This window comes from Cnephaeus nilssonii (assembly GCF_951640355.1).
Source record: "Cnephaeus nilssonii genome assembly, chromosome: 10".
Taxonomy (NCBI): domain Eukaryota; kingdom Metazoa; phylum Chordata; class Mammalia; order Chiroptera; family Vespertilionidae; genus Cnephaeus; species Cnephaeus nilssonii.
The window spans coordinates 3,180,588-3,205,620 of NC_137081.1; positions in this window are offsets into that span (position 1 = coordinate 3,180,588).

Genomic DNA, 25,033 nt, shown 5'->3' on the forward strand with positions numbered 1-25,033 from the left:
GCAGAAAAGAACACACATGGGCAGAAGAATGTAAACATCAGAGGAAAAAGTAGAGGACCACAATTTGGGGGGGGGGGGATGTGTATATATATATATATATATATATATATATATATATATATATCAGTGCCATTTTGACAATGTGATTAGAAAATGATGCTTAGAAGATCCTGGAAGTTTTCAATTTATGGTCAAGAATAGAGTACAAAGGGGCAGAGCACGGCTCCTGAAAAGACTTTACAGAGATCAGCAGATAATGATCAGCCTAGAGATGTGTGTAAGGAAGGATGCTCAAACTGCTGACACAAGGTTTCTTCCCTTCCTGGCATAAGCAGAATCCCTTCACCCCTGTGCCAGGAGAGGTAATTTTTGGCTTTCTTGGCTAACACCAGCCTGAGGGAAATTTGAGAAGTAAACAAAGTTTAACATTTATTCATCCTTTTTGAACAGCTCCTTCCATTATCTCATTTTCTCTAATTTCCTCACCACCCCTTAATTTCACTTGTTTTCCCGGCCCTCTCCCCAATCTGTGATAGCCCAGGGCATCCCAGCATTCCGTTCTCTGGGCTTATTCTCTCCTAACCTTCCTAGGTGGCCAAGGCACTCCATTCTTTCTGGCAAAAGTGCTTGGCCAGTCTCAGCTGAATTGTTAGTGACTGACTCTGGCTTTGGTTTCTACTGTGTTATTTTTCCCACACATGCATCAGGCTAGAGATTTTCAGTGGCTTAATCAAAAGGTGGAATAAATATTGAATACTAAATAAAGGAAACCATTTGCAAAGCTAACACACACTAAACTTTTTATTTAAAATGGAAGTCTCATCTTTAAGGAGCTTAAGAGCCTTAAAAAATAGTTTCATATTTCATATTTTATTAAAATAAACAGGACACACAGTAGTTCATTTTTCTTTTTTGTTTCACTCTAAAAATTTTTATAGCAACTGTTGATAATTGGGAGGAGTATATTTGTCAAAGCAGCTAATCATCTTGTATTAAAAAAAACACAAGACAGAGTGTAATGGAAATTTGGAATCTGCCCAGGATGCCTTTTGAGAAGTGTTTGGCAATAGTTGACATCTCTTTTTTGTACCTCTTCCTGACACGCCCTCCCAGGGGCACACCCTTCCCATTCTCTGAGAAAATGTAAAGACGGATGTTGTCTAATACTTCAATGACACAGAAATGTGTTGTCTTCAAGCTATACTGATGGAGCATCAAATGAGGCAACCATAAATTATTAACAGCTGCTCCTATGAACCTGCTCTTCAAGAATGTAATACTGGTTGTCTGGAAACTCTTTCCTGTGTGTTAGGAGAAAAAAAAAATGCAAACAGGAAAAGAGGGAGAAAAAAAATGAGGGAAGTACCATCCCAGCTTCTTACTGTTAAGTAGTTCTGTATCTCTGAGATGTCAACATTTTGAGATGAAAGCTTCTTAGAATATTAATTTTTCCCAAGACTTAGCCAAAGTCTTGATTAGCAATACTTGCTCACTGTATTTCTCATATATCTTTTAGTAATTATGTACATATTTCCATGTTTAATTTTATCCCTCAGAGTGACTCTGTGTTAAGACATTTGAAATCAATATTTCAAGCATTTGTTTTTCCTCTCTCTAATGAAGGATATCTCCAATTCTCTTTTGCCTTTGCCTACATTCTTTTGACTTTAATTAAAAAAAGCATCTGGCCTGGCTGGTGTTGCTCAGTAGTTAAGCATCCACCTATGAACCAGGAGGTCATGGTTCGGTTCCTGGTCAGGGCACATGCCAGGTTACAGGCTGGATCCCCAGTAGGGGGCATGCAGGAGGCAGCTGATCAATGATTCTCCCTCATCATTGATGTTTCTCTCTCTCTCTCTCTTCCTTCCTCTCTCTCTGAAATCAATAATAAAAACAAACAAGGGGAAAAAAAGATGGCGACCGGCAGGAAGGTAGGGAGAGAGAGAGTGTGAGTGAGGAACCCATAGAGGAGAGTGTAGACGTGTGAGGTGTGTGTGTGTGTATGAGCTAGGGTCAGTTAGATTCTGCAAGTCTTCTAAGGGGCTCCCTAACCAGGCAGTCCTAGACGGCGGAGCCCCACGCACAAAGCGGACACTTCTCGGCGGCTGGTGCGGACGCGGAGACCACGCCATCTTGAGAAACAGAGCTGCCTGAGACTCGGATCCTGGCTTCTGACACAAACCAGGACCCTGCAGCCACTGGGGACAGAGAACTGCTATCACAGCTTCAGACCAACAAACAACAAGAATCCAGACTTCCCCGCAGATTTCCGTGAGTCAAAGAGCCTATCCCCCTCCCCGCAGGCGCGCAGATAGCGCCATAGTAACTGATAGACCCGCCCCTCCCCCAAGCTGCTGAGCGCCCACAGGCACACGGAAAGCGCCATAGTAACTGATAGACCCGCCCCTCACCCAAGCTGCCAAGCTTTGCACAGGGACGCGCTCCCCTGTAGGGAATTTGGCGCGCACGGGACAGAAGCAGCTCCCCGTCGGGGAAATCTGTCAGTGCGCACAGAAGGCTCCCCTTCAGGGAATTTTGGGAAATTTGGCTTGCGGGTCACAGCTCCCCCTTCGGGGATTCTTAGAGCGTGCACAGAGGGGCTTCCCTTTGGGGAATTTGACGTGCAGGATGGACTCCGCCCCCCTTCCGGGACTCTGGGAGAGTTCACGGAGCCAGCTCACCTTCAGGATTTTAAGAATGTGCGCTCTAGCCGGTTTGGCTCAGTAGAGAGAGCACACACAGGACGCAGCTCCACTTCAGGGAATTTGGCACGCCGGACACAGCTGCCTGGGATCCCTGACTCACAGCGCATTCACACTAAGAGCCAGCGACCCCAATTGTTGGTGCATGCACACACAGGGACCCTGATTCTCAACGAGAAACCGCACAAGGCAACAGAGACTTTGCCACTCGAGTCTTGGTGCAGACACAGGGAAACTCTTGACTCCTGGCACATGCTAAGGATCTCATTTTCGGCACATACCAACAGTGTGGTGCAGACAGGGCCCCTGATTCTAAGTGTGCACACGAGACCACACGGAACACTGGGGACACTGACCCTGGGCAAGTCTGGTTCCCGCCAACCAAAGGCAGCCACACGTCCTAGTGTCAGAGTACTTCAGTGAAACTCGGGTGGAGCGAAGTCCCCACAGCACACGGCCCAGGTCCACGCAAACGGAAGCTTGAGCTTTCTGGTAATAGCCAGAATGGGGAAACGAAATAACTCACAGAGGAAAGAAAATGTGGAGTCGCCAAGAAAGGAAATTAGTGAAACTGAAGCTTGCAACATGACCGAAAAGGAGTTCAGAGTAATGGTCATGGAATTTATACATCGGATGGATGAGAAAATCAACAACTTATGCAAGAATCAGGAAGAAATGAAAAGTGATATAGCTACAATCAAAAACACCATGGAAAGTTTCAACAGTAGACTACAAGAAGCAGAGGACCGAATTAGTGAGTTAGAAGATCAGGTACAGAAACAAGCTCAAGCTGAACAGCAATTGGAGAAAAAAATTAAAAAGCAGGAGGAAAGCCTAAGGGAGCTTCGGGACAACATGAAACGAAGTAACATGCGTATAATAGGGCTGCCAGAAGGACAAGAAGAGCAGCAGGGATTAGAAAATCTATTTGAAGAAATAATGACAGAAAACTTCCCGGATATGGGAAAGATAAAAGTTACGCAAGTACAGAGAGTCCCAAGCAGGATCAACCCCAAAAGACCCACACCAAGACATGTCATAATTTCAATGGCAAATATAAATGATAAAGAGAGAATCCTAAAGGCGGCAAGAGAGAGACAGAGAGTTACCTACAAAGGAACACCCATCAGATTGTCAAATGATTACTCAACAGAAACACAACAAGCTAGAAGTGAATGGAAGGAGGTATACAAAGTGTTGCAAAGCAAAGGACTGAATCCAAGAATACTATATCCAGCAAGACTATCAATCAAAATTGAAGGGGAAATCAGAAGCTTTGCAGACAAAAAAAGCCTCAGGGAGTTTATCACCACCAAACCAGCAATGCAAGAATTGCTAAAGGGAATACTGTAAAAAGAAGAAATAAACAGGTAAGAAGGAATACAGACACAAAAATAGATATGACTACAAAGAAATACCTTTCAGTAATAACTTTAAATGTAAACGGACTAAATGCTCCAATCAAAAGACATCGAGTAGCTGAATGGATAAAAAAACACGACCCATATATATGCTGCCTACAAGAGACCCACCTCAGAACAAGAGACTCACAGAGATTGAAAGTGAAGGGATGGAAAAATATCTTTCAGGCAAATGGAAATGAAAAAAAAGCTGGGGTAGCAATACTTATATCTGACAAAATAGACCTCAAAGTAAATGCCATAACAAGAGATAAGGAAGGCCACTTCATAATACTAAAGGGAGAAATCCAACAAGAAGAAATAATTCTGGTAAACATATACGCTCCCAATATAGGAGCACCCAAATACATAAAAAAACTCCTGGAGGATATCAAGGGAGAGATTAATAGCAATACAATCATAGTAGGAGACTTTAATACCCCACTATCACCACTGACAAATCCTCTAAACAAAAAATCAGCAAAGAAACAGCAATCCTAAATGACTCACTAGACCAGATGGAATTAATTGACATCTTCAGAACATTTCACCCCAAAGCCACAGAATATACATTCTTCTCAAGTGCACATGGGTCATTTTCAAAGATAGACCATATGCTGGGTCACAGGCAAAGTCTCTTCAAATTCAAGAAGATAGAAATTATATCAAGCATCTTCTCAGATCACAGTGGCATAAAACTGGAAATCAACTACAATAAATACAATCCAAAGAAATCAAACACATGGAGACTAAACAGCATGCTATTAAACAAGGACTGGGTCACCAGAGAGATCAAGGAAGAAATAAAAAACATCATGGCAACAAATGACAATGAAAACACAACAATCCAAAATCTATGGGACACAGCAAAAGCAGTCTTGAGAGGGAAGTTCATAGCTCTACAAGCCTATTGCAAAAAACAAGAAACAATGGTAATAAATTACTTAACCCTACAACTCAAAGAGCTAGAAAAAGAGCAGCAAGAAAAGCCCAGTGTAACCAGAAGGAAGGAAATAACAAAGATCAGAGCGGAGATAAATGACATAGAGACCAAAGAAACAATACATAAGATCAATAAAACCAAGAGCTGGTTCTTTGAAAGGATAAACAAGATTGATGGACCTCTAGCCAGGCTCACCAAGAAGCAAAGAGAGAGGACCCAAATAAACAAAATCAGAAATGAAAGAGGTGAAATAACAACAGACCCCGCTGAGATACAAAGGATTGTTACAAAATACTACGAACAACTCTATTCCAACAAACTGGACAACCTGGAGGAAATGGACATATTCCTAGAAAAATATAACCTTCCAAAAATCAATCAAGAAGAATCTAAACAGCTCAATAGGCCAATAACTATGGACGAAATTGAAGCAGTCATCAAAAAGCTTCCGGCAAACAAAAGCCCGGGGCCTGATGGCTTCACAGGAGAGTTTTACCAAACATTCAAGGAAGAACTAAAACCTATCCTCCTCAGACTATTCCAAAAAATTCAAGTGGAAGGAACACTTCCAAGCTCCTTCTATGAAGCCAGCATCACCCTAATACCAAAACCAGATAAAGACAACACAATGAAAGAGAATTACAGACCAATATCCCTCATGAACATAGATGCCAAAATCCTCAACAAAATTCTAGCAAATCGGCTCCAGCAGTACATCAGAAAGATCATACACCATGACCAAGTAGGATTTATCCCAGGAATGCAAGGATGGTACAATATCCGCAAATCAATAAACGTGATACATCACATAAACAAATTGAAAGATAAAAATCACATAGTCATATCAATTGATGCAGAAAAAGCATTTGACAAAATCCAACACCTTTTCTTGATAAAAACTCTCAACAAGGTGGGAATAGAAGGCTCATACCTCAACATAATAAAAGCTATATATGATAAACCCACAGCAAACATCATACTCAATGGACAAAAACTAAAAACATTCCCCCTGGCCGAAACCGGTTTGGCTCAGTGGATAGAGCGTCGGCCTACAGACTCAAGGGTCCCACGTTCGATTCCGGTCAAGGGCATGTACCTTGGTTGCGGGCACATCCCCAGTAGGGGGTGTGCAGGAGGCAGCTGATCGATGTTTCTCTCTCATCGATGTTTCTAGCTCTCTATCCCTCTCTCTTCCTCTCTGTAAAAAATCAATAAAAATATTAAAAAAAAAAAAAAACATTTCCCCTAAGAATAGGAACGAGACAGGGATGCCCACTCTCACCACTCCTGTTTGACATAGTACTGGAAGTATTAGCCATTGAAATTAGACAAGAAGAAGAAATAAAAGGCATCCAAATTGGAAAAGAACAAGTAAAGCTGTCTTTATTTGCAGACGACATGATATTATACATAAAAAACCCAAAAGACTCCGTCAAAAAACTAATAGACTTAATAAATGAATTCGGCAATGTAGCAGGATACAAAATTAACGCCAAGAAATCTATGGCCTTTCTATACACCAATAGTGAACTTACAGACAGAGAGATTAAAAAGGCAATCCCATTTACCATCGCACCAAAAAAATTAAGATACCTAGGAATAAACTTAACTAAGGAGGTAAAAGACCTATACACGGAAAACTACAGGACACTGAAAAAAGAGATAGAGGAAGACGTAAACAGATGGAAGAACATACCATGTTCATGGATTGGTAGAATCAACATCATTAAAATGTCTATACTACCCAAAGCAATCTATAGATTCAATGCACTCCCCATTAAAATACCAACGGCATATTTCACAGACCTTGAAAGAACTCTCCAAAAATTCATCTGGAATAAAAAAGACCCCAAATAGCCACAGCAATCCTGAGAAAGAAGAATAAAGTAGGAGGGATCTCAATACCAGATTTCAAGCTGTATTACAAAGCCACTGTTCTCAAAACAGCCTGGTACTGGCACAAGAATAGACATATAGATCAATGGAACAGAATAGAGAATCCAGATATTGACCCAAACCACTATGCTCAATTAATATTTGACAAAGGAGGCATGAACATACAATGGAGTCAAGACAGTCTCTTCAATAAATGGTGTTGGGAAAATTGGACAGATACATGCAAAAAAATGAAGCTTGATCACCAACTTACGCCATACACAAAAATAAACTCAAAATGGATACAGGACTTAAACATAAGACGGGAAACCATAAAAATACTAGAGCAATCCACAGGCAGCAAAATCTCAGACATATGCCAAAAGAAATTCTTCACTGACACTGCACCTAGGGCAATGGAAGCTAAAGAGAAAATTAACAAATGGGACTACATAAAAATAAAAAGCTTTTTCACAGCAAAAGAAACTATCAACAAAACAACAAGAAAGCCCACTGTATGGGAGAACATATTTGCAAATGGCATCACTGATAAAGGTTTAATCTCCAACATCTACAGGCAGCTTATACAACTTAATAAAAGGAAGATAAATGATCCAATTAAAAAATGGGCAACGGACCTAAATAGAATCTTTTCAAAAGAAGACAGAAGGAAGGCCAAGAGACACATGAAAACATGCTCAACGTCACTAATTATCCGAGAGATGCAAATCAAAACAACAATGCGGTACCATCTCACACCTGTCAGAATGGCTATCATCAACAAATCAACAAACGACAAGTGTTGGCGAGGATGCGGAGAAAAAGGAACCCTCGTGCACTGCTGGTGGGAATGCAGACTGGTGCAGCCATTGTGGAGAACAGTATGGAGTTTCCTCAAAAAACTGAAAATGGAACTCCCATTTGACCCAGTAATCCCACTCCTGGGAATATACCCGAAGAAACTAGAAACGCCAATCAGAAAGGATATATGCACCCCTATGTTCATAGCAGCACAATTCACCATAGCTAAGATTTGGAAACAGCCTAGGTGCCCATCAGCAGATGACTGTATCAGAAAACTGTGGTACATCTACACAATGGAATACTATGTTGCCATAAAAAAGAAGGAATTCTCATCATTTGCAGCAACCTGGATGGAATTGGAGAACATTATGTTAAGTGAAATAAGTCAGTCAATGAAAGAAAAATACCACATGATCTCACTCATTTATGGATAATAAAGAACATTATAAACTTGAACAAAAAGATAGATACAGAGACAGTAAAGCATCAAACAGACTGTCAAATTACTGGGGGAAGGTTAGGGAGAGGTGGGGGAGATAAGAGATCAATCAAAGGACTTGTATGCATGCATATAAGCATAACCAATGGATGCAAAACTCTGGGGGGTGAGGGCATATATGGGAGTGGGGTGGGGGGGCAATGGTAAGATATGTACACATATAATACCTTAATTAAAAAATTGAAAAAAAAATTAAAACAAACAAACCCAGATTTTTAAAAAATAGATCTGGCCCTGGCCCGTGTGGCTCAGTTGGTTGAACACTGTCTCATGCACCAAGAGGTCGCCAATTCGATTTGGTGTGCAGGAGGCAGCTGATCAATTGTTTCTCTCTCATCAATGTTTCTCTCTCTCTCTCTCTCTCTCTCTCTCTCTCTCTCTCTTTTTCCCTCTCTTAAAATCAATTTAAAAAACATATTTTTTAAAAAATAGATCTGGCCGAAACCGGTTTGGCTCAGTGGATAGAGCGTCGGTCTGCGGACTGAAAGGTCCCGGGTTCGATTCCGGTCAAGGGCATGTACATTGGTTGCGGGCATATCCCTGGTAGGGGGTGTGCAGGAGGCAGCTGGTCGATGTTTCTCTCTCATTGATGTTTCTAACTCTCTATCCCTCTCTCTTCCTCTCTATAAAAAATCAATAAAATATATATTTAAAAAAAAAATAGATCTGAGCCCTGGCTGATTTGGCTCAATGGATAGAGCATCAGCCTGTGAACTGAAGGGTCCTGGGTTTGATTCTGGTCAAGGGCTCATGCTCAGGTTTCGGGCTCTTTCCCCAGTAGGGGACGTGCGGGAGGCAGCTGATCAATGATTCTCTCTCATCATAATTGATGTTTCTATCTCTCTCTCCCTGTCCCTTCCTCCCTGAAATCAATAAAAAAAATATATTTTTTAAAAATAGATCTGATAATAAACTTTCCTGGAGATGAGCCTCAGAAATTGCTGAGGATTCGGGCGTCAGCATACTATGGCCCACAAACCACAGCATGTTTGCTGCCTGTTTTTAAAATAGTTTTATTGGAACACAGCCACACCCATTCATTTATATATTGTCTACGGCTGCTTCTTTGCTATAATGACAAAGTTGACAGAGATTGTATGGCCTTAACATTTTTACTATCTGGCTCTTAACAGAAAAAAAAAAGGTCATTGTCGCCAAAAGCATGGTTTACAGACTGTAATTGGTCTATGTATTATTTATTATCAAATTGTAGTAATAGCCCTGACCGGTTTGGCTCAGTGGATAGAGCATCGGCCTGTAGACTGAATGGTCCCAGGTTCGATCCGGTCAGGGGCATGTACCTTGGTTGCGGGCACATCCCCAGTAGGGGGTGTGCAGGAGGCAGCTGATCGATGTTTCTCTCTCATCGATGTTTATAACTCTCTATCCCTCTCCCTTCCTCTCTGTAAAAAAATAAAAATAAAAAAAAATTGTAGTAATATAAGGAGCTTTCATGAACTGTAAATAGAAACCAACTATATCATTATGCACACTATTGCATTCAGCTGATGTTTTTTGTAGTAAGACTTCCTTGATGGAAGGACGCAGTATATAGATTTACATTCTGTGGCAAAGTCTTTATCTCTCTGTTGATCAGCATTTTTAGTGCCAACAGGTTACAGGGCCTGCTTACACCTCCCCCCACATTGAGAGTTTTCTTTAGTACATTGCCCAAATGCCTAACACCAAGAGAAAGACAACTTTTCTTCTTTATTATTTCCTTTTCTTCTTTACTATAAAACTAGTAGCCCATATGCAGGAAGAATCCTGCAAGCGGCCGCTGCGGCCGTGTGCACTGCTGCGGCCACCGCCATTGCGGCTGCCGCGCCTGCACCCACGCGCCGCTGCCACCTGCCCCGCCCCGCCCCGCCCCGCCCGGGCTTTCCCTCTGGCAGCCACCTTGCTTTCCGCTTTTCCTCCCTCTTCCTTCTAAGTTGTCTTCAGTCTTCACTCCTCCCTCCCTCAGCGTATGCAAATTAACCACCATCTTTGTTTGGTAATTTGCATACTCGCCCTGATTGGCTGGCGGGTGTGGCTTTGGCTGGCGGGTGTGGCTTGGGCGTAGCTAAGGTGCGGTCAATTTGCATATTACTATTTTATTAGGTAGGATTCTCCAAAATTCCCTTTTCCCGTGATAGAACATTCAGGAGAGATGTATTAGCTTCAGAGGGCAGGGACTTTTTGTTATATGTTTTGTCACTGACATATTCCAGCTGTCTTAAATAATGCCTTGGCATACTAGGCCTTCAATAATAATTGAAGAATTGAATAACATGGCTTGCTTTTCTAAAAAAAAAATAATAATAATCAAGATGCAATAATGGGCACATTTCCAGAGTTCCGTTATTTCAGAACACCACCAGAAAACCCTGACCAGGAATCCAACCGTGACCTCCTGGTTCACAGGTTGATGCTCAACCTGAGCCATGCTGGCTGGGCTGTATTGAACTTCTTTGAGAGCAAAATTAAATATCTTAATGAGAGCACAACAATAAATGTAATGTTTTGAGGATTCTTTGATAAAATTCTTGACTAAAAATCACTATTAAAACCAAAGTCATCTCGGAAAATGACTTGTGAAAGAACTGCTCTAAAACCATTAAACAAAGCATGAATAGAAGTGGGCAGGTGCACATTCAATCAGTGCACTGAACAAGCACTAACCTGTGGAATGTACTCAGAAAAACAACTTTATCTTTTCTCTTCCATTGTCCACTTACATCTGTTCAGTGGGTCTCATACTTCCCCTGCTTGTCTGTAGAAACCTGGCTTTCCTTCTTGTCCTTAAACAATGAGTTCACAGTGCTTGTTCACTTTAGGACTCACTCTTTTTAAAAAATATATATATATATTTTATTGATTTTTTACAGAGAGGAAGGGACAGGGATAGAGAGTTAGAAACATCGATGAGAGAGAAACATCGGTCAGCTGCCTCCTGCACCCCCCCCCCCCCCACTGGGGATGTGCCTGCAACTAAGGTACATGCCCTTGACCGGCATGGAACCTGGGACCTTTCAGTCCGCAGGCTGACGCTCTATCCACTGAGCCAAACCGGTTTCGGCTAGGACTCACTCTTGACTTGAGATAAAGTGGGATGTGTTTTTTGTTTTGTAATCTCTCAAAAAAAATCAAAACACCTTACAAATGCCCAATAGAACTAACATTTATGCCCTTGATATAGGTAAGGGCTCTAAGAAGGTTGTAACTCTAAAATTCATTAATTCGTAATTCACTTAGGTATCTGATACGCTAGGATCTCAGCTGAAACTTCCACTTTAACATTCCATTCCACCTGAATAAGGAGGTTTAAACAGCAGGGTACACCAGGGATTGGCTCTAACACATTCTTATGAAATATTTGGTAAGTGATTCAGAGGTGAGTATGTGTGTGAAATATCCAAAGTGACATATGACATGAAACTTTCAGTTAGTAAAATGCCAAGTGCAGAATAAACTGCAGGAAGATGGTACCAGGCTGGATGAGTGGGCAGAGACATGGCAGATGAGTGTTCAAAGATACACTAGAAGATGCTTTCCGGACAAATAATCCAAACACCGTTTTCAGGGTAATGGTCTCCAGGGCAGTAGTCATGACCACCTGAGAGGATGGGCCTCAGAAAGGTACAAAGCTGTTCACAAAATAAGGATCACTTGAGATACAATTAAAAGTCTTTAGGATCCCAGCCAGTGTGGCTCAGTATCGACCTATGAACTAGGAGGTCACGGTTCAATTCCCGGTCAGGGCACATGCCCCAGTTGCGGGCTCCATCCCCAGTGTTCCTCTCTGAAATCAATAAAAATATATATTTTTTTTAAAGTCTTCAGGAGACTCTCAAGATTTTTTTTCCCCATTGAAAAGATGAGGCATTGGATAGCTGGTACAATTCCCACTAATAAAAATAAATGCCCTTCAGACAGGAATCAGATAAGCAGCTTGTTTCTGCAAAAGCTGAACTGTAGCCAGTTCTCATACAAACTCATTTCATAAATACTTCCCTCTTCCAGAGAGAGAGAGAGAGAGAGAGAGAGAGAGAGAGAGAGAAAGAATAAATGGATTAAAAAATGTCCAGGAAGGTGCTGAGGATTCTGCTCAGGATTATCCCAGGGGGAAGGGTCCATCTGTTCCCTCTAATCATTTAACTTGCTCTACTCTCTTCCGTATTTCTTATTTATTTTTTAAATATATTTTATTGATTTTTTTACAGAGAGGAAGGGAGAGGGATAGAGAGTTAGAAATATCGATCAGCTGCCTCCTGCACACCCCCTAACTGGGGATGTGCCTGCAACCAAGGTACATGCCCTTGAGCGGAATCGAACCTGGGACCCTTTAGTCCACAGGCCAATGCTCTACTCACTGAGCCAAACCAGTTAGGGCTCTTCTGTATTTATTCATCAGGACTTTGGAGCTTCTGCATCTAAGTTCAAATATTTTTCTCACTTCCCCTTTTATATTATTAAAATACCACAATTATTTGAAAAATCATTACCCTGCTCTATTGTTTACAGTATTTATCTTAGGAGAGAGAAAATATTTTATCACAAAAGATTTCATGACATCTCTATAGCTAAATATTTATGTATCTTTGTAAATGCCTTGATTGATTGGTCTCAGATTGTCTCAGATTCTATCTGATTTCAATCCCTGCTTCACTTCCTATTTAATCCTGCTTCCTAGGCCACACAGGTCACCTTCAAAATATTATGACTTTTGCTTGACTGGTGTGGCTCAGAAGGTCACGGTTTGATTCCTGGTCAAGGCACATGCCCGGGATATGGGCTCGATCCCCAGTGTTGGGTGTGCAGGAGGCAGCCCATCAATGATTCTCTCTCATCATTGATGGTTCTCTCTTTCTCTTCCTCTTTGAAATCAATAAAAATATATATATTTTAAATGTTATGACTTTTATGTCATGAAAACACAAAACATAACCATCACTTAAATGAATTCAATATGAGTAATTTTCAAGTAAACAGGATGTGAGTAATTTTCAAGTAAACAGGACATAAAGATAATTCAAGAAGAGGAACTCCACAAATCTTAGCATTGGAACAAGCACATAACTTTTTTCTGCTGAATCTTTTCAATATATGTGCTGTAATATTTATTTATAAAATCATTAACACTTTTATATTCTCGCCTCATACTTGGTATTAATATGCTATACAGTATCTCATATTTGGAGTAAAACACTTACTTGTTTAATGTATTCATGTAAATAGCACTCAGAAGAGGTAGATTTTAATTTTTAGTAGTGTCTTGTTTTTATTCATGACATTCTCACATCTATAATAATAAAAGCATAATATGCTAATTAGACCAGATGTCCTTCCAGACATCCTTCCGGGACAAAGCCCGGGCTGCAGCCATAGGATTGAGGCAGCCGTTGTGGCTGTGAGGGAGGGATCAAGGCCTACTCTTGCATGAGTTTTGTGCATCGGGCCTCTAGTTTAATAATAAAATATATAAAAGTGGATGTCTATAAGATTCTTTTAATTGGAGGAGTTTCTTGTGTTATATTTGTTTCTTTAAAAACTCCTGGGGCCATTAATTCATGATTTTAAATTGTTTGTAACCTTAGGGACTTGTCTACTGCTTCATCTCTCAACTTAAAAAAGAAAAAAGTAAGCAAAGTCTACAGAAGGTACTTTCAACTCCCCGGTGAAGGGCAATACTTTGCAGTAACTCTTTTCTGGCAGGCTCCTGTAATTTTCCATCACAAATGAGTGCTCGCGCTTCTTTCAAGCAGACACACGTTCCATGTGCTCTAAATACGTGGTGACCTTGAAGTGGAAGTGGAAACCAGCCCAAATCACACTCTGCTTTCCCCTTCCTGCTCCAAACATTTTTATGTGGGAACATCAGCTGAAGAGAAATCAACATGGAACCAAAGAATGAGGAAGAGCCACACCCAGTCTGGGTAGAGGGTGTGCATGGGAGATAAGCCAGTCTGACCTGCCTGCCTTGCTGACCGAGGGGATGGCAGGAGGTTGGGCATTCATCAGTAAGAAATTTTCCCCCTAAAGGATGCTGAGGACATGGAGTTTTTATAGCCCTAGGAGACAGGTAGTATTCTTATCCTCATATTTTACAGATGGGAAAACTGTACTTCAGTTGTTTTTAGTACCAGTTGGGGAATTGGCCAACTGCCTGAGTGAGTCAAGGTCCAGATGCTCAATCCTACAGCCAGAGGGCCTAATGTTCTTGTCACTACTTGCATTAGCTGTGCCCAGCACACACCCTAAATATTTGATAATATATGCTTATAAAGTAACTCCATGTTGTACTGATTATCACACAAATATCAGTGTTCGTGAATATTTATTTTCAGTATTTGAATCATTAACCCTCACTGCAGTACTGATTTTCACTTTGGCCGCTTGTGCCAATATAAGGAAGCATTGGCATGGATATTGGAAGTGGGCAATTCGCCCACCCAGCAGGACCATGCTCCTCACACAAATGTGCCAAACTCTGAAATTTGCTGTCACCTCATTCCTCTACAATTCAAGCTAGAATGGAAGAAAACTACCACTAGGGGGCAATAAATATCTTATCATGTGGTCAGAACCAGAGATAAATTGGTGGCCAGCAGCCATATTTTGCTTGATTCAAATGGTTTGTTGGCTTGTTCACTTTAAATTTAAGTCCACATTTAATAATAAGGAGTGTTCACATAACAATAAAGATTTTTTTCAGTTTTTCTTGGAAAAAAAAAATCAGAAGATCTAGCAATTATTGGCTCTGCATTTCCTCACAATAACAATTGGCTGTCACCGAGTCCAACCGCCCCATTTAGACAGCGAGGCTGTCTCCAGTATCCCGTCATTCATATCATCCATGCACACGTGCTCCCCGCAGCCTGCTACAGGTTACCTACCTGGCCTCTGTGGCATTTACGTTTGTGAACTTCTCATCCAAACAATTAGGCTAAGGCAGGAAGTATGGTTTTAAGAAAGATTGTATTCATTAAATTTTAGGCTTCCTTAAGTAAAATTTTAACTTGGTTTTAAAAACAACAACAACATTACATTATCAGGGATACAATAATTAAACATTACAGGGATCAACATGTTTGAAAATGACCAAATTTTAGGTATAATTGGATGTATTTATCACTAATGTTTAACTAGTTTATTCTAATTCTGTTCTTAAGCTCTGACTAAAACAGAAATTTGGAGAGTCATTTTAAATCCACACCCTGGAGGCATCAGGACCCTGCTAGAGAGGCTATATATTTTGTTACTTCCAACCAATCTGGCATCTGGCCCTTCTCTTAGCTGCAGGAAAAAGCAAGACTTGCATAGCTGCATCAGGATCTTGCTTAGATGCAGCCTCCCAACTTCTCACCTATTTCATTCTCTCTCTAACAGGTAAGCTTACTCACAATCAGAACAGGCAGAGAGAGCAAGTGATGGACTCCAAGGTCAAGAAGGGCTTTGGCAGGAATGTTTCTATTTCCAGACTCCTAGACTCTCCTCACTGTTTAGGGTCGAACTTTCTGGTTTCATGGAGAGATTTACTGAGGTACTTTGGAGTGGCAGGCAGAGATCTAGGTCTGAGAAAGGGGTGGTTTGAGTTCTGACTCTATCACTCACTGATTATCCATTTCTATTGTGCCCTGAGGCTCAATTTTCCTGACTATAAGGTGGATAATACTATTTGCCCTTACTATTTCCCCATGTTATTGTTAAAAATAAAATAATACAATGAAAACAAAGTGTAGAAATACAATGTATTAGAATTTGAAAAATGCTTGGGAGGCAAACTGACCTAAGATGCCTATTTTTCTTACCTAAAAGGTTTAACAATTAGGATGCAGGTGAGCAAGATCCTCATAGGGAAAGAGACTTTTAGGTAAGAGTTAGTGAGTCTTTGGGAAAGGAGTAGGCAGAGGAGGCAGCACTAAGAGTCTGACTCCCCTTAGGTAACACTTGTACTCAAATCTGCCTGACAGAACTATTGGAACTCTGGAGTCTATTAAAGGCTCCAAGCTTCCAGGAGAAGGCTTGGAGGGTAAATTGTGGTCATTTTTTACAATTTCAGCTCTGAGCATAGTAGCAACTACGCAGGCCCCCACCCCGTGGCAGGCAGCTGTGCTCTTGTTCCTGGGCAGCTTGCATGCAGCGTGCCAGAGCCAGCGGGGGCGGGGGTGGGGTGGGGGGGAGAACACTGTCCTCCAAATACCCAGATCTGCTCTCTGATTGCTGATTGCTGTTTATGACCACGGAGGAGCAGACGAAGAGGCAGCTGCCATGTGGTACACCTGCCCTCATGCTGCAAGCCCCTCTGCCTCTGGCTTAGTTAACGTCCATGGGTTTAAAGGGCTTACCCTGCACTTTTCTCGTTTTTTCTTTCGGAAGGCATACATTAGAAAGTAGGACATCAGAAGCAACCACATATTCAGGGGAAATTAATTAGAAAGTCACTGCACACATCCAGGCAAAGGCACAGGCTCAGAAAAGACCCGAGAAGACCTCAAGGTTACACCTCAGCCTGATTCTCAGTACAGAGACAGGCCTACAGCAATAATAATAAAAAAAAAACCAAACCCCAACATAAAAACAGAAAACCCTAGGGAAGGAAGAGAGTCTTATTTCCAGAGTTACCAAATTAATGGATTTAAATGTCCATTTTTTTAACAACAACAGCAAAAAATTACCAGGCATACAAAGAAACAGGAAAATATGGCCCATTCAAAGGAAAAACTAAACCAACAGAAACTGTCTAGGTGGTGAATCTACTTGACGAAGACATTGAAACAGCTGTCTTAAAGATGCTCAGAGAATTAAAGGAAGACATGGAAAAAATCAAGAAAATTATGTCTGAATAAAGAGTGTAGGCAAATATAAAGACTAACAGATAATGCAGGTGGACCTTAGAGGTGAGAAGTCTTGGACAATGAAATGCGAGTAGGGCTGCCACAGTCAGAGTTATAGTCTGAGTGTTATGCAGACACTTGATGGAGCAATCAGGGGAACTGAAATTCAGACCCAATCTCACTTGTCAAACCTCATGCCCTGGGGAAGGGGGGAGAATAGACTTTACCCCTAAAGACAGGTACCTTTTTCTAACTCACAGAAAGACTGCATAGGCTATCTGTGCCCCTGACTCCAAAGGTGTGCCTTTAAAACTGAAAATGTTAAGGAGAGAGACAGTCGGTGGTGCTGGTACTCTGTACTCAATCCAGGGTCTTCTTAACAATTTTCTCACATATTCAGAATTCAAGAGTATATTTTCAGATATATATATCCTGGGCTTATAATAGTATGTAACAATAGATGTTTAAACGTGGTGCTTAAGTTCTTCCTCTATTTTAAGAGAATGCTTTAATACTATATGAGATAATCTATAATAATAAAAGCATAATATGCTAATTTGACCAGACAGCTGAACAACCTTCCAGACAAAGCCAGGGCTGTGAGGGCTGAGGCAAGCCGCTGCGGCTGCGAGGGCTGAGCCCCTTGCACGAATTTTGTGCATCGGGCCTCTAGTATATTAAATAAAACAAAATACCAATGTCTTGTTTACCTTTATATTATGTTATAATGTTTTAAGAATCATCTTATTATTACCATTATCATAATACTTGAGAAAATCACCAGGCTCCAATGTAAAACATGGTCATTTATTATTTGAACAAGATTATTTTCATTTACATTGTTTCAAATCTTGAAGTTTGTGGCTCTACATAAAATAAAAGAAAGTGGCCTAATCTTTTCAAAATAGAGCGCTGATGTGGAGTTTAAAGTCCACTTCATTTTTATTCACTTTCATTTTCCTCTAAAACACCTGGAAGCATTCCTCATAATGAAAGAAAGCAGCTGTGCATTCATGTTCATGCAAATTGTAGTGTGAATCTAAAACACAAAACCTGTGTACATGTATATTTTATGAAACCTAAAGTTTTTTGTTTTTTGGGTTTTTTTAAATAAATATTTATTGTTCAGATTATTACAATTGTTCCTCTTTTTTTCCCCCCCATAGCTCCCCTCCACCCGGTTCCCACCCCACCCTCTGCCCTTACCTCCCCCACACTGTCCTCATCCATAGGTGTACAATTATTGTCCAGTCTCTTCCCGCACCTCCCACACCCCTTTCCCCCCCCCCGAGAATTGTCAGCCCACTCCTTCTATATCCCTGGTTCTATTATATTCACCAATTTATTCTGTTCATCAGATTTTTTTATTCACTTGATTTTTAGATTCACTTGTTGATAGATATGTATTTGTTGTCCATAATTTTTATCTTTACCTTTTTCTTCTTCTTCCTCTTCTTAAAGAATACCTTTCAGCATTTCATATAATCCTGGTTTGGTGGTGATGAACTCCTTTAGCTTTTTCTTATCTGTGAAGCTCTTTATCTGACCTTCAATTCTGAATGATAGCTTTGCTGGGTAGAGTAATCTTGGTTGTAGGTTCTTGCTATTCATCACTTTGAATATTTCTTGCCGATCCTGTCTGGCCTGCATAGTTTCTGTTGAGAAATCAGCTGACAATCGTATGGGTGCTCCCTTGTAGGTAAATAACTATTCTTCTCTTGCTGCTTTTAATATTCTGTCTTTGTCTTTTGCTCTTGGCATTTTAATTACGCTGTGTCTTGGTGTGGTCCTCTTTGGATTCCTCTTGTTTGGGGTTCTGTGTGCTTCCTGGACTTGTAAGTCTATTTCTTTCACCAGGTGGGGGAAGTTTTTGGTCATTATTTCTTCAAATAGGTTTTCAGCGTCTTGCTCTCTCTCTTCTTCTGGCACCCCCATAATTCTGATGTTGGTACGCTTGAAGTTGTCCCAGAGGCTCCTTACACTATCTTCATATATTTGGATTCTTTTTTCTTTTTGCTTTTCTGGTTGGGTGTTTTTTGCTTCTTCGTATTTCAAATCTTTGACTTGATTCTTGCGATCCTCTAGTCTGCTGTTGGATCTCTGTATATTATTTTTTATTTCAGTCAGTGTATGCTTAATTTCTAGTTGGTCCTTTTTCATATCCTCGAGGGTCTCACTAAATTTATCGACCTTTTCTAGAAAATTATTGAAAAACCTTATAACCGTGGTTTTAAACTCTATATCCAGTTGTTTGCTTTCCTCCATTTCTTTCATTTGTGACCTGTTTCTTTGTCTCCGCATTTTGGCTGCTTCCCTGAGTTGACAGAGTGGCTTTGTGTGCTAGGTGTCCTATAGGACACTCTTGGTGCACCCCTTTGTGGGCTGTGTGCACAGTCTTGTTATAGTTAAGCCTTGATTGTTGTTGGTATCACTGGGAGGAATTGACCTCCAGGCCAATTGGCTGTGAGGATCAGCTGTGTCTACGCTGGGAGAAATTCTGTGCTGGAGACACCCTTTTGAGACAAGACTTGTTTCAGTGGGGCTTTGGTGCTCACTGCGTCTGCCCCCTGAGTGTGTCCCTTATGGATCTGAGGAGTTGTAATCTGGATGGTCCCACTCTAACCTCTGGGTACATTGGCTCTTGGATCTCCAAGGAGGTGCTAATTTAGCCTCTGCCTGAGTCCACCCAGCAGGAGCTACAGAGAGATCTGCAGATTCCTCTTCTTTGTTTGGGTTTTGGAGGTGCCCAGATGAGGCCCAGCTGTGAAGCAATGCAAGCTGCTGCGGGGCCTTGGGCCTTCTTTTGGATGTTCTGGGTCTCTCTGACTCAGCTGCAGTTTGATAGGTAAGTTTAGAATTCAAAGGACCAGGCCATTCATATGCAAAAGCCTCTGCACTCAGCTTGGATGGGGCGGAATCTCAGGGGAGAGCAAGCAGCAATGGCTTCATGGGGCGGGATCTCAGGGCAGAGCAAACAGCAATGGCTTCCTGTCAGTCCTGCCCTAAGAGGCCCCTGGGTCTCAGTGTCCCAAGGTAATCGCTGCAAGCACCTCTGAGAGAAAGCCGCCCTCGAGTTTCGCCTGCTGCCAGGCAGTCCAGTTTCTCCCCGTATGAGTCTGGGTCCCCAGAGGCTCGCCCGGAACTGGAGTTCAGCGTAGTCGGGAGCTTTTTTCTCCCTCCCGCTTGAGAAAGCCAGCCGCGTACTCAGTTTCTAGCCCTCTCCGCGTGCGCGCGCCTCCATACCTCTGCCTTCCACAGCTCCTGTGAGTCTCAGTGTGCTTTTCTCTTTCCTTCTAGTTGTAGAACTTCCACTCAGCCAGCCTTCCTGTGGCTCTGGATGATGTCCATTTTGTCTTTTAGTTGTAGTTTTGAAATTGTTGTGTAAGGCAGCAGTTCAGGTGTTTACCTATGCTGACATCTTGGTTTCTGACAGAAACCTAAAGTTTTATAGCTTTTTCATGTGCCTATCTAAGACATAGTGTTTTTGGTTCCATAAGTGTCAAAATTCATTAAGTGTGCAAAGCATTTCGGAATTAAGCAGAGAAATATACTATTTCTGCCTTAAAAGGGATAGGTTATTTTGGCATTAAAATATTACTTTTAATGAAGATTATAACACCAGGAACATGGCTCGAATGTGGGCAAAATTGTACAGTTGTCGTCTACTGTTTTGATTTGTCTTTGAGGAAGGGAGAGGGGGTGGGAGAGGGGGAAAAGAGGATAAAGAGAGAGGGAGAGAGGGGGAGAGGGAGAAGAGGAGGGAGATGGAAAGGGAATTCTCCCCATGCCAGTTCCTTCTTCTATTAAGCCCATATCAAAATTACTTGCTTATATTTTCTTAGGGACTAGTTGCCAAGTGACAGCTAGCTAATCTGGGAAACTAATCCACACTAAGGTACATTCTAGTTTTATTCCTTTGAGCAATATACTTACACATTATGATCTTTTAGAGGCAGTGTCTTAATGCATAATGGCTCCACATTTAGTGTCCCTCAAATAAATCATTTGAGGGGCTGCCAACATTGTTTCCCTGTCCTGAGACCTGGGGAGAATAGAAATGGGCCAAATAAGAGTTCCAGCAGCATCCTTGCCAAAGCCCACGAGGGGCTGGTGGTTTCATCCATACCTTTTCTAGGATCCTCCATTTCAATACGCCAAGCCAAATTTCCACAATTTCTATTAGAGGAAAATATACTTCTCACAAAGGTGGTATTTGGGGCAGGATAGTTTTTTGTTTTTTTAGAATGGTATTATACATGGCAGGAATTTTAGCATCCCTGGTCTCAACCAACTAAATTCTAATAGCACTTCCCCTGCACTATCACTGTGACAACCAACATTTTCAGATATAGAAGCCGGATCTTAAGAGAAATCAGTAGTCGCTTAGAATAGAAATGCAGATCCAGGTCTCTAAGACCTGGGTCTCTTTTGAGTGCCTGGTAGAGTAAGGCACTGTGCTAAGAGAGAAGGTCAGAGACTTCCATGACTCTCTCCCCTCCAGTGAGGGCCACGTACAGAAGTCATTGTGGGTGGTGGACACACAGGACAGCGTACAGACGATGTGTTATAGAATTGTGCACCTGAACCCTGTATAATTTTGTTAACCAATGTCACCCCAATAAATTCAATAAAAAGTGGAGGGGAAAGAAGACATTGTGGCCCTGGCTGGGTAGCTCAGTTGGGTAGAGTGTTGTCCCAATACACCAGGGTTTGATCTCTGATCAGGGCACATACAAGAAATAAGCAATGAATGCATAAATAAGTGGAATAACAAATCGATGCCTCTCTCTGTGTCTCTCTCCCTCTCCCTCTCTCTTTCTCAAATAAAATTTTTTAAAAGTCATTGCATTCACTATTAAATGAGCTATAATGCAGGAAGTGACAAGGCAGCAGGGTAATATTTAAGGAGGGAGGAGCAATTACTGGCATGTAAGATATTGCTAATCCTCTGATGACAGGAGAATGACAGGAGTGGCATGCTGGCTCTCCAGATTCCCAGAGGCAAGCCATTTATGAAAGCTGAGTACACCACTGCCTCTGGGGGTCCAGGCCCCAGTTCTCTCCGCACAGCAGGCCGCCGGTGTATGCTGAGCAGTGCTGCGAGACCATACCATGCTCACTGAGAACGCTCCCCATCCAGGTCTCCGTCATAGCTGTGTCCCGTACACCACTCCCACCAACTTGAAAAGGGTCCCCTGTGATTTCTGAGAGTCACCCAAAGGGTCCTCACAGGCACAGAAAAACCAAGTCCTTCCTCTCCTGTTTGGGTTCCCTCTTGCCAGTGTCCCCTGCACCTGACACTCAGGGACCCTGCAGCCCCATGAAGGCCTGTGAGGCAGCCGTGCTGGAGCCGGCCTGTACCCGGCAGAGCCTCGGAAGGGGAGCCGAAGCCCCTCTCTCCAGGCTGTGGCCTTCCAAGGCCCCCCGGCTGGCGCCCAGTGTCTCTCAAAATAGAATGTCTTCCCTTCTTTACGCCTTTAAGCAAAAACCTGTCTCAACAAGAAGCAGTAACAGTTCTCTCTGTGTCCCCACTCCTGCAGGCCTACATCCAAGAAAAATGTTTCCTTTCCCTACGACTGAAATGCAAGCAGACACGCACACACAGGCCGTCAACACCAGAGACCTGGAGATGAAACCCAGTCAGCCATTCCCTTCCCACCCCAGGATGCTCACTACCCCGCTCAGGCGACTGGCACTTGCTTTATATTTGTGTAATTCTGGGCATGTTTTTTTTCTTTTAAACAGAGAAACAGTTTAAAGATGAATGAATATTTACTTGTGGAGACCAAAAACACACACACAAAAATTCACAAATTTTGAAGTTCAGCCTCAGCCAAGACCCTCTATTACTTGTAGGTGAAGAAATCAAGAGTCGGGAACATTAAGTTTGGTGGTTAACGTCATCCAGGCAGCGGCCGAGCCGGGTGAGAACCCAGGGTCTCTCATTCCCAGTCTAATGCTCTTCCTTGGGAGAGGGAGAGAAGAGGAGGCTAAGCGAGGTGTCGTTGGATACTTTTTCCTCTCAGGAGAAAGAAGAATGAATTTCTCTGTTCTCCTTCGCCTAGTTTTTTTTGGTCATCTGCTTGGTATGTGTCATTTCTGGCTCCTGCGTTTTCAACACAGCCGGCTCTTGTCTCCTGAGCGTGGCGGCTCGGTGGTTTTTCTGGAAAGCTCAGCCTGAGCCTCCTCCGAAGGGAGAGTGGGCACAGCACTCCTCACCCTAAAAACACGCTCTCTGTTTCAGCTGGGGCGGTTAACACAAGATTAAGTCTCATTTTATTAGGACTTGAATTGTGTCTAAATTCCTTTCACTGGTTTTCTTTCCAACTTCCTGTGCCCTGGTCCACCGTTCCGCTTTCCTATTTTTATCCTTTTAAATAAACTGATTGTGATGTGCTCCATGGAGCCTGGAATCATGGACTGGTGCCTCCTAATAAGTCAGTGTCTGCAGGCTGTCATTCACGTCCCAGCCTTCTCCTTCAGCATGGCTGCGTGGATGCGCTGCCAGAGGCCCCGATGGGGTCAGACCAGGTCCCAGGCCGGACTGACCTTCTGTGAGGCCCCCCTCCCTCTCCCTGGTCCAGGGAGGGGCTCCTTCCCTCAGCTTCACCAGGAACGTAGGCATGGGTCAGCTTCCTACCTCTCTAGGCTGCTCAGTGTCCCGGGAGAAAATATTGGGGGTAGGTTAGTGATGGCTGTTTCACCACATTCCTGTGAAAATGCCTGCAGACAGACGGCTCCACTCAAGGGCCAAAAAGCCTTCCTCCAGCCTGTCATCTGTGTGTGTGTGTGGGGGGGGGGGGGGGGGGGGAGGCCGCGGGGATGTGGGGCCGGCCCTGCTAGAAGGCATCAGTATCTAAAAGAAACCCCTGGGGGCGGGGAGGGGGCAAGATTCCTGGGACGTGTCCCCAGGCCCTAGGATTCTGTCCTTTTTGGGTAGAGCCCCAGGACCCTCCAGCAGCACCCACACAATCCTGTTGCGGGCTGTCTGCAGAGCATTCTTCGAGAAATGCTGATTACAGTTTCAGAATTAGGCTCCTTATTCTTTAAAAAAAAAAAAAATCCTCTTCTTTAAACTGTGGGTGGATAGTCAATTTTGAGGAATGCTAGAGGAGGTTAAAAAACAGATGGGGGAGCGGGCCAGATTCCTTCCTTCCCACCTCTACCATTCTATGCTGCATTTTTTAGGCTGTTATAATACATCAGAACCCACGGAATTCAGGCTCAGTATGGAGAGCCATTGGCATCTTTTTTCCCTAACTGGAGAATGTGCCCGATGAAGGCTTACGTTAAACTGTAGATACTGTGTTTAGAAGCAGCTTTGGTACCTTTCCGGAGTGACTCTGCTGATGAAATGAAACCCCAGACTGCAGTCCCCGGCCTGTCCCCAGTCTCACCCTCTGGGCACAGTCGGCTTGGTCTTACAGGATTAGGACTAGAGTCAATAGTCTGTAAACAGGAGCAGAGGGGGAGTGCCCTGAGGAAGGCGGTGAGCCTCAGAAGCTGAAAGGACAGGGCTGCTCACTCCTGGTGGCACAGACAGGGCTCCGGCGGTGTGATTTCAGAGACCAGGACACTTGGGCATGTCGCTTCTCTACAGGGGTTAAGGTGGCTGAGTGCCAAAGCCTCAATCTGTGTAAAGATAAAACTTAAAGGTATGTGCCTGGAAGATGATTTCTCATACTATTATAGATAAAGGATTTCCGTGAACTTTAAAGAAAGCTGTTTTGCCCTAGCCTGTTTGGCTCAGTGGATAGAGCATCAGCCTGTGAACTGAAAGAAAGCCTTTTCAATGTGGAGGGCGGAAATTGCCATAGTAAGTTGGAGTGGTGGGGGGAGGGAGGGTGGGGAAGGATGCAAATAAAAATAGATTATCACCATGACATGGTTCTTCTTTTTTTGTTCTGTTATAATGATGGCTTATTTTATTTTATTTAAGATGGTTCAACTACTATAATTTTTTAAAAAATCATTATGGTTGAAAATAATAT